This window comes from Vombatus ursinus, unplaced genomic scaffold, assembly GCF_900497805.2.
Source record: "Vombatus ursinus unplaced genomic scaffold, bare-nosed wombat genome assembly UNPS02014903.1, whole genome shotgun sequence".
Taxonomy (NCBI): domain Eukaryota; kingdom Metazoa; phylum Chordata; class Mammalia; order Diprotodontia; family Vombatidae; genus Vombatus; species Vombatus ursinus.
The window spans coordinates 334823-344174 of record NW_020954681.1 but is presented as its reverse complement, the minus strand read 5'-3'; the positions used below and the strand labels follow the sequence as shown (position 1 = coordinate 344174).

At 47.8% G+C, this 9352-nt stretch overlaps 1 pseudogene; it reads left to right on the top strand.

Annotated features, from left to right (window-relative positions):
* LOC114028937 overlaps window positions 1–6850 on the top strand; it is a 62813-nt pseudogene extending 55963 nt beyond the window's left edge.
* The last annotated feature ends 2502 nt before the right edge of the window (window positions 6851–9352 follow it).

The following is a 9352-nucleotide window of genomic DNA, read 5'->3' as shown; positions in this document are numbered from 1 at the left end:
GAGGACCTGGGACCAAATACCATCTTTGATTTCTCACATTTGTAATATCAGACAAGTCACTGAACTTTCCTGGCCTTCGGTTTCATGGCTGTTGGACTGGTGGACTCTGTGGGCCCTGGAAGATTAATTTTATGACCCTGTGATGCACTCTTGCCCTTCCTCCTCCCCATGCCGTCCTCTCTTCTTTCTCTGCTCCCCTTTCTTCCCCCTTTCCCAACCTCTCCTATCACCTTACCTTACACCCCCTTTCCTCCAGGATAATCCTTGGCAGTCTCACCTAGTTCTGCTCCCATATTTTGAGGGCAGGGGAGGGGCCAGATGTAGGAGTTCATCCCTCAGCCTATGCAGACATACAATTTGTCAGTTCTGTAAACTCTGAGAGAGTAGCTTGGGGGAGGTGAGAGGTCACACAGGGAATTTAGTGGCAAAAATTGGGAATCGAACCCAGGGCCTGTATCTCACCCATGCTCTTTTCTAACTCAGCATGCTGCCTTCCACATATACAAGCCATTGTGCCCTTTACATAGGCAGAGATGACTTTACTAACACACTTTCAGTAGAGTTTGGCTTTGGAGTTGTTTTCCCAATGGATTTTTTTTTTCTGATCCATCCCGCTCTCACACCTGGCTTCCTCCAGGATCTAGAGAAAAAAATGGGTGGGATGAGAGTTAGGAAAGTGGCCATGGAAGGAAGCAAAGCCAGATGGTCCCTGTGCCTTCCTGCCCTTGGCTTCATCATCTCTGCATTCTCTCTCCCCTGAGCCTCAGCCACGGCTGGAATCCCAGGCTGTCAGAGCTGAAGGGCCCTTTAGATCCCAACTAGCCCAATGCCCTCCTTTTCCAGGGGAGTAGGCTGAGGCCCAGAGAAGGGACCAGTGACAGCAGCAGAGCTGACACCAGAACTCAGGGCTCTGGAATATTCTAAGCTGGGGAGGGAGGCTACTTGCTCTAGAGCACAGACCCGGGGGAGGACAGCTGGTGGGAGGGTGGCAGAGTTAGAGCAGGTGAAGGGGCAGAGCAGCCCCTTGTATGGGGAGGTGGGTTTTAAGTCAGGTGTTTATGCATCCAGGCCTGCCCCTGTTCCCACCCCTGTCATCCTGGGCTCTGATTGGTGAGCCTTCCTTCTCCTTACCTGGCCAGATGCTCCAGGCCACCACGCCCCTTTTCATTCACCTCCAAGCCATGCTCCCCTCTTCTTTCCTCTCCCACACTGAAACTTAGAAAGGAAAGACAGCCTCACAATACTCCCTCTGCACAGGGGCATGTGGTTGGGTGGTCAGAGCCTCAGAACTATGCAGCCTCTGGCCTAGACTTCTCTGCTCATCCTGTACCTTTCCCTCCCTGCTTCCCTTTCCTTCTCTCTCCTTCTCCCACCTTTTCTTACACTCTCATTTCTCCACCTCCTTTCTAGTCCTTCTTTTCTCCCCTTTCCTATATTCCTCCATTCCTCATACTCTTCTTTTCCCCTCCAAACCCATCCTTTCTTCTCACCACCTTGTCACTCGCCTCCTGTCCTCTCCCTGGCCAGCCCCTAAACTCTTTTCTCCCACCTTTCCCTCTCCTCTGCCTCCAATTCCTCACCTTTTCCTCCGCCTTCCCTCCCTACACTTCCCTCTTAGCCCCTCCTCCCAAATTTCTCCTCTTTCCCCCAGTCCTTTCCCTCCTCTTCTTAAGTGGATGTGAGGTTCCCTGGAGGAAAGAGCAGAGCCTTGGGAGTCATAGGGTTTGGGTTTAAATCTCGTCTTTGAGTTTACAACCTGTATCATCCTTGGGAAATCACTTTAACTTTCCTGGGCTTCAGTTGCATCTCCTATAAAAGGAGGAAGGGGAGGCTGGACTATGGTCTCCGTGGTCCTCTCCACCTCCAAGTTTATCTTATGATCTCCTCCCCCTCCCCTCTCCAGCCTTCTCCCCTCCCCCCTCCAGCCTTCTCCTCCCCTTCTCCCTACAGCCTTCTTCTTCTCCACCCTTTCCTCTTTCCTGCCTCCCTCACCCTCTCCCTAGCCCGTTCCTTGCCTGGGGATCACGAGAGGCAGAGAACCCCACAGTGGAAAAAGCAGAGGCTCTGAAGTCAGAGGACATGAGTTCAAATTCCATCTTTGGTTTTTACTACCTGTGTGAACCTGAGCAAGTCATTTAACTTTCTTGGGCTTCTTTTCCATCTTTTATAAAAGAAGGGATTTGGACTAGAAGGTCTCTTAAATTCTTTCCATCTCTAAATTTATGATCCTATGCTCCTTTCCTCGCCCTTGCCCCTCCTTCATGCTTTCCTTGCCCTCCTCTCCTCTTCTTTCTCCTCCCCACCTCTTCTTTCCTCTCCCTCTGTTCTCCTTTCCTCCCCTTTTCCCTCCCCTCTTCTTCTTTCCTCTCCCTCTGTTCTTTCTTTCCCTCCACTTTTCCTTTACCACCTCTTCTTTCTTCTCCCCCTGTTCTCCTTTCCTTCTCTCCCCCTTTCCCTCCCCTCCTCTTTCTTTCCCTCCCCACCCCATCTTTCCTCTCCTCCTCTTTCCCTTTCCTCCCTCCTTTCCCTTTCCCTCCTCTTTCCCCTTTTTCTCTTCGGAATGGGTGATGTCATCCTTGACAACAGCTTGCTGACTTGGGAGTCAGTGAACCTGTGTTCAAATTGTGGCCTTGCCACTTAATACCTGGGTGACCCAGGCAAAATGGAGATTTTCCCTCTTCTGGTTCTCAGGTTCACCTGTTCAATGAGGGGGTTGGGCCAGGCAGCCTTAGAAGGGACCTTCTAGTAGAAGATCCTTGACCCTGTGAGCCTGAGTTGGGCACAGCACCCCCCTCCCCAATCATGAACCTTTAGGATTAGCTTGGGTTGGATTAGGGCCAGAAGTCACTTTCATGGTCTCTTCTAGTCTCACTCTCTCATTCTTTTAGGGAGTAGAGAAGGAAGGGTCCACAGGTATTGTTTCATCCCTCGACCTTTACAGATGTGCCCTGGGGAATGAATGGTTCCCTGACTTGCCCAGGGTCCCCAAGGCAGTGGGTGTCAGAGGCAGTATTTGAACCAAGGTCTTCTGGGCCTGACCCCAAGACTAGCCCTTTTCCCACCATGCCTCTCAATCTCTAATTTGGCAATTGGAACAACTTGAGCCTGGAGAGGGGAAGCTAGTGGCCCAAAGTCACACAATCTCAAAACCATAACTTCATCTTCTGAACCATGTATGATTCCAAATCCCATGTGCTTTTCAAAACCTCGAGCAGCTACCTTCCACATTTAAGGGCAGAGACAAAGACCATTTCACTAATACATTTTCACTAGAGCATGGCTTTGGAGTCATTTTCCCAAAAGATATTTTCCTGATCCAGTCCACTCTTATACCTGGTCCCCTTCAGAATCATTTATGTGCATTTTGGAAGTGGTGTGTGTGTGTGTGTGTGTGTGTGTGTGTGTGTGTTTAAGGGGGTGGGTGGGGTTAGGAAGGTGACCACAGAATGAAGCAAAGCTTCCTGTGACCTCTGGTCCTTCATTTGCTCATCTCTGCCTTCTCATCCCACTGACTAGAATCAGAGCTTGTCAGAACTGGAGGGGCTTTTAAAAGACTACCTAGTCCAGAGTTCTTAATCAGGGACCTTGGATGGAAAAGAAATTACATTTTTGTATTCACTAACTGCTAACTAAACTTGAGCATTTCCTTGCATTACTGAAAATGTTCAAGGAAGGGGTCCATGGGCTCCACCAATATTGAAGGGGTCCCTGACACAAAAAGGTCCTCCCCATCTTACAGGGGAGGAGGCTGAGGCCCACAGAAGGGACCAGTGACAGCTAGCAGCAGAGCTGACACCTGAACCCAGGGCTTCTGAGTATTTTAACCCGGGAAGGGAGGCTGATTGCTCTAGTGAGTGCACAGGCCTGGGGGAGGACAGCTGGTGGGAGGGCAGGTGTGCCCAGAGTCAGGGCAAGTGAAGGGCAGGACAGCCCCTTGTATGGGAAGGTGGGTTTTAAGTCAGGTTTTTGTAAGTCCAGGCCTTCCCTTTCTCACTGACTGTGGGTTCTAGAGACTTGGCACTAACCTCAGAAGCCTCTTCTCCGTCAAGCCCAGCATGGGGCCTGTGGAGGGTTTGGGGGGGTGGGGCTAACTTTGCCCAGCAGGGGGCCTGAAGAGGACTAAAGTGGGGGATGACTTTGCCCAGCAGGCAGCCTGAAGGGGGTGTGGGCTAACTTTGCCCAGCAGGAGGCCTGACTTGAAGACCAAAATTTAAACTGACTTAGCATTCTGAGATCCAGTGACAAAGGGCTCCTTGCCGTTTCTAGCACAGGGCACTGCATCTCCTACCTGAGTATTTCACTGGCCGTCCTCCATACCAGGAATTCTGTCCCTCCTCACCTGTGCCTTATCCTTCCCTTTCTTGATCCTTCTTAATGCTAGTGCCTTCCTCATGTGGATTATCTCCAATTTACCCTGTTTGTACGAAGTGTGTGTAGTCTCTCTCCCCTGTTAGACTGTAAGCTCCCTGAGGGCAGGTACTCTTTTTGCCTTTCTTTGTATCCTCAGGGCATACAGCACAGAGCCTGGCACTTTTGTGCTTCAATTGTATCTGACTCTTCATGACCTCATGGGCCATAACATGCCAATGGGGTCCATGGGATTTTCATGGCAAAGATACTGGGGTGGTTTGCCATTTCCTTCTCCGGTGGATTAAGGCAACAGAGGTTAAGTGACTTGCCCAGGGTCACATAGCTATAAATGTCTGAGGTCAGATTTGAACTTAGGTCTTCCTGACTCCAGGTCCAGTACTCTCTCCACTGAGCCATCTAGCTGCCTCTGCCTGGCACAGGCACCTAATAAAATGATTGTTGACTTGAAAGAAGTCTTCTTTACTTCAGACCTAGGGACCAAAGCAGGTTTAATCTGGCTGGAACTGAGTGGTTACTGGTAACATTGAAGGACTGGAGAATAGAACTTACTGTCTCTCCACTTTTTTCTTTAAAAGAAAAAAAAAGGGTTTTAAAAACCCTGCTCCTTTAGTATTAGTTCACTTATTAATGCTGCTTAATTTGGGGGGGTTGAGGGGGGGCACTTAGAGCCTGTAATTTCAACAGTTCAGGGAACTCCAAGCGTCTCCCTTCAGTGAGGCAGATGAACACCTGCCTATACTTTATAGTCTTGTCAAGTTAGGTGTCTGGAGCACTGAGAGCTCAAATATGCATCAGAGGTAGGTTATAAAACCAGGCTGGCCTCTTGCCAGCCCTCCCTCCACTACGTGAGGCTGCTTCTCAACTATTTTAATAAAGAATTCTAATTTTATTTATTTAAGGGGGAAGGGGCTAGAGGGATAACCAAGTGTCCAAAACTTAAGGTTTCCAAATATTTGTCTGGCATGTCTGTTTTTAGCCTTTGGCTAAAGGTGATTGACCTGCTAGCAGTTCCCCTGTCTTAAGTGAAGGCTAAGCACCTAAGCAGAGGGAGTCTCCTCAGGGAAAGCCTGAGAAAGGAGATGGAAACTTAGAAGGGACAGATGCTGCCTCCAGTTAAGGAGGGCAGTGTGGTGCAGGGAGCTTGTTTCTAATAATTAATTAGAAACTTTTATTAAACTTCCCCTCTATGACTATGACGACATCATCCTCGGCACCGGGCTGAAGGAGTGCGCCCTCGGGAGCCTCCTGGCCTCGCTCGGAAAGAAGGTGCTTCACCTGGACCGCAGCGCCCAGCATGGCGGAGACAGCGCCTCGCTGAGCCCGCTGAACATCACCTACCGCCACTTCAACGTGTCCGGCTCGCCCCCTGCCACCATGGGCCGCGGGCGCTCCTGGAAGGTGGACCTGCTGCCCAAGTTCCTGATGGCCTGCGGGCAGCTGATGAAAATCCTGACCCACTTGGATGCGCTGCGCTTCCTGGACTTCCGCGTGGTGGACGCCGGCTTCCTGTACAAGAGCAACCGGATTCACAAAGTGCCCTCGACCGAGAGCGAGGCCCTGACCTCCGGGCTGTTGGGGCTCTTCGAGGAACGCCGATTCCGCAAGTTCTTCATGTACGCCCTTAACTTCGACAAGCAGGACCCCCGCACCTACGAAGGGATGGATCTTCGGAAGATGACCCTTAAAGATCTCTTCCGTAGATTCGACTTGGGCCAAGATGTCACGGACTTTGCCGGACACGCCCTGGCCCTAAGTCGTACCAACAGCTATCTGGACCACTCCTGCCTCGACACCCTGGAGAAGATCCAACTGTACACGTTATCCCTGGCGAAGGATGGGAAGAGTCCGTACCTCTATCCGCGCTGCGGAATCGGAGAGCTGGCGCAGGCTTTCGGCCTTTTGACCTCCAGCCAGGGGGGCGTTTTCTTAATGAACCAACCGGTGGACGAGATACTCATCCGGGACGGCCGGGTGGTGGGCATCAGGTCAAAGGATCAGATCGCCAGGTGCAAGCAGCTGATTTGCGATCCCAGCTATGCGCCGGAGCGGGTGTGCAAGGTCGGCCAGGTCATCAGGGCCATCTACATTCTTGGGCACCCTATCAGAAATACCAACGGGGCCAACTCGGGACTCATCATCATCCCTTCCACCCAGACAAACCGCAGATCGGACATTTATATCTTCCTCACTTCATTCGTACACAACGTGGCTGCACAGGGCAAGTACATCTCCCTGGTGAGCACAACTGTGGAGAGTAAAGACCCCGAAAAAGAAATCCAGCTGGCTCTGGAGCTCCTGGAGCCCATTGAGCAAAAATTCTTTTTCATAAAGTGACCTCCACATGCCTAGTGACTCGGGGATCAAAAGTCAGATCTTTGTAATGACCAGCTACGATGCTACGGTTCACTTTGAGAGCACCTGCGACGATATAAAGGAGATCTATAGAAAGATGACAGGATCCGAACTGAAATTTGACTAAAACACCCCAGACCATCTTATCAGGGGAGAAAATTACCAACGTGCTATGAATATAGGAGAAATTTGGATATCTGATATCTGATATCTGATAAATAAAGCAACTCCCCTGGGAAACAATGAAAATGTGTTGTATGAAATGTTATTATCTTTCAGAGGTTGGGGTGAACTCTCCCCACTCACACCCTCCTCCCTCTTTCACCCAACTAAGGGCACTTAGAATAAATAACCAGGCCCAACTCTGCCCTGAAGTTTGTGAAATCCATTTCATAACTTCTGCTTGTTGAATTCCCATCTGCAGTGAAAAGAAAGCTTCTTTATGCTCTATTTTGTATGTAATGACTTTATATAATGATTAAAGAGCTAGCGATGGTACTTGGGATTGTGGAAGACTATGAGGTTAATTCCTCCTCTGGTTCATGCAGCCTTTCCTGTTCTGTATTCCTTATTTGTATGAGGATAATAATATTTGTAGCACACTTCCTAGGTTCACAATTTCAAATATATTTGCAGGCATGTTTTAAAGTGCCAAAGTCATAGCTAGTAGAGACTACAATCCAATAGAGACTACAACTTTTCTACTAAAGAGTCCTGGAACTCAGTTTCCCTAGGAATCAAGGGAACCAGATGTCCCCATATGACCTGTATAATCATAACCAATAGGCAGACACTATGTTAAGCATTTTGCAAATATTTCCTTTAATTCTCACAACAACCTGCAATGTAGGTGCTATTATCTCCATTTTATTTATTTTTTTAAGTTTTTTTTTAAGGCAATTGGGTTTAAGTGACTTGCCCAAGGTGACACAGCTAGTTAGTGTCAAGTGTTTGGTCTGAGGCTGGATTTGAACTCAGGTACTCCTGACTTCAGGGCCAGTGCTCTATCCACTGCACCACCTAGCTGCCCCTATTATCTCCATTTTACAGTTGAGGAAACTAAGGCAAACATATTAAATGATTTGCCCAAGATCACCTAGCTACTAAGTGTCTGAGGCTGGATTTGAACTCAGGTCTTCCTGATTCCAAGTCCAGCACTCTATCCTCACTCTACCATTACTGCAGTATCTAGCTACCAAAGTAGAATATCACATGCAGTTTTTTGACCCCTGGTAATTCTCCAGTGATGGTGAATGCTTACTGCTTTCAAAGGCAAGTTAACAGTTCTAATACTGAAGTTATTCCTCATCACTAAGCCAATATCATTATATCTGTAATTAAAACACTTAGTTCTCCCCACAGAAGGGAATGCTAAACAAAATGAGTCTGATCACACTTCTTAACCACATGATGTCCTTCACATACTTGAAAGCGTATAATATCCCTGTATCCCTCCTGTCCACCCAAGAAGTCCTTTCTTCTCAGGATAAACACCCCCATTTCCTTCAAATCATGTTCATATGGCTTGATTTCCAGGTTCTTTCACTGTCCTGGCTGGCCTCTCCTAGACACAAGCTGTGGCCCCACCAACTTCCTTCCTTGGGTCATGAGGCATCTTCATCTAAAGATCATATTGATTCCATCAGCTTTTCTGGTCACTGTGTCATACTACTGACTTATACTGAAGCTGTAACCAACTACCCTAATCTGCCCCCCCCAATCTAACTTTCTAGTTTGAGTTTTTTAATACAAATGTAAGTTTTTGTGGGGCAGCTAGATAGCACAATGGTTAGAGCACTGGCCCTGGAATCAGGAGGACCTGAGGCCTCAGAAACTTGACACTTACTAGCTGTGTGACCCTGAGCAAGTCACTTAACCCCTTGCCAAAAAAAAAGATTTTGCATTTATCCCAAATAAATTCCAACTGATTTGATGAATTATTCTAGCTTATTGAGATCATTTTAAAATCTGGATTCTATTATCCATCATGTCACCTATTCCTGTCAGCGTTGTGGCATCTGATAATTTGATAAAAACATGCCTTCAGACAAGCCACACATAGAAAAAGTTGCCAATTTATTATACAACTCAACTCCCTTCTCCTCTCTGGGCCTCAGTTTCCTCTGTTGTAATAAGAGTTTTACTAGATTACCTCTGAGGTCCCTGCCAGCTTTAAATCTTATGATCCTGGAGAAGAGATGACGAAATGTGCTCTCTCCTCTCCTTTCCTTGGAGAGGTGTGGTCAGTACAATGGGTGCAGAGTGTTGTATGGAATAGCAGATGACAATATGATTGCTGTGAACAATGAATTTGCTTAACTGTTTTCCTTTGTTACAAGGGAAGGGTCTCTGGGTGTGTGTGAGGGGGTATACCTGGGTATGACTTAGAAAACTTTTTTTAAACCCATAAATCTTAAGGTTTTTATATTTTTTATACATTCAGTGTCATAGACAAATATCTAATGAGAAGCTACTCTGTGTGAAGCTTAGCTGTGTGTGCTAAGCTTTAAGGAAGTAACTAAACTTTGTGGAGTATTTTCCTTGGCCTTCAGAGCAGTATTTGTGGAATATCCAGTACTTTTTTTTTAACACCAAGACTTTCTATCCACAAGATAGATACTCAGCCAAG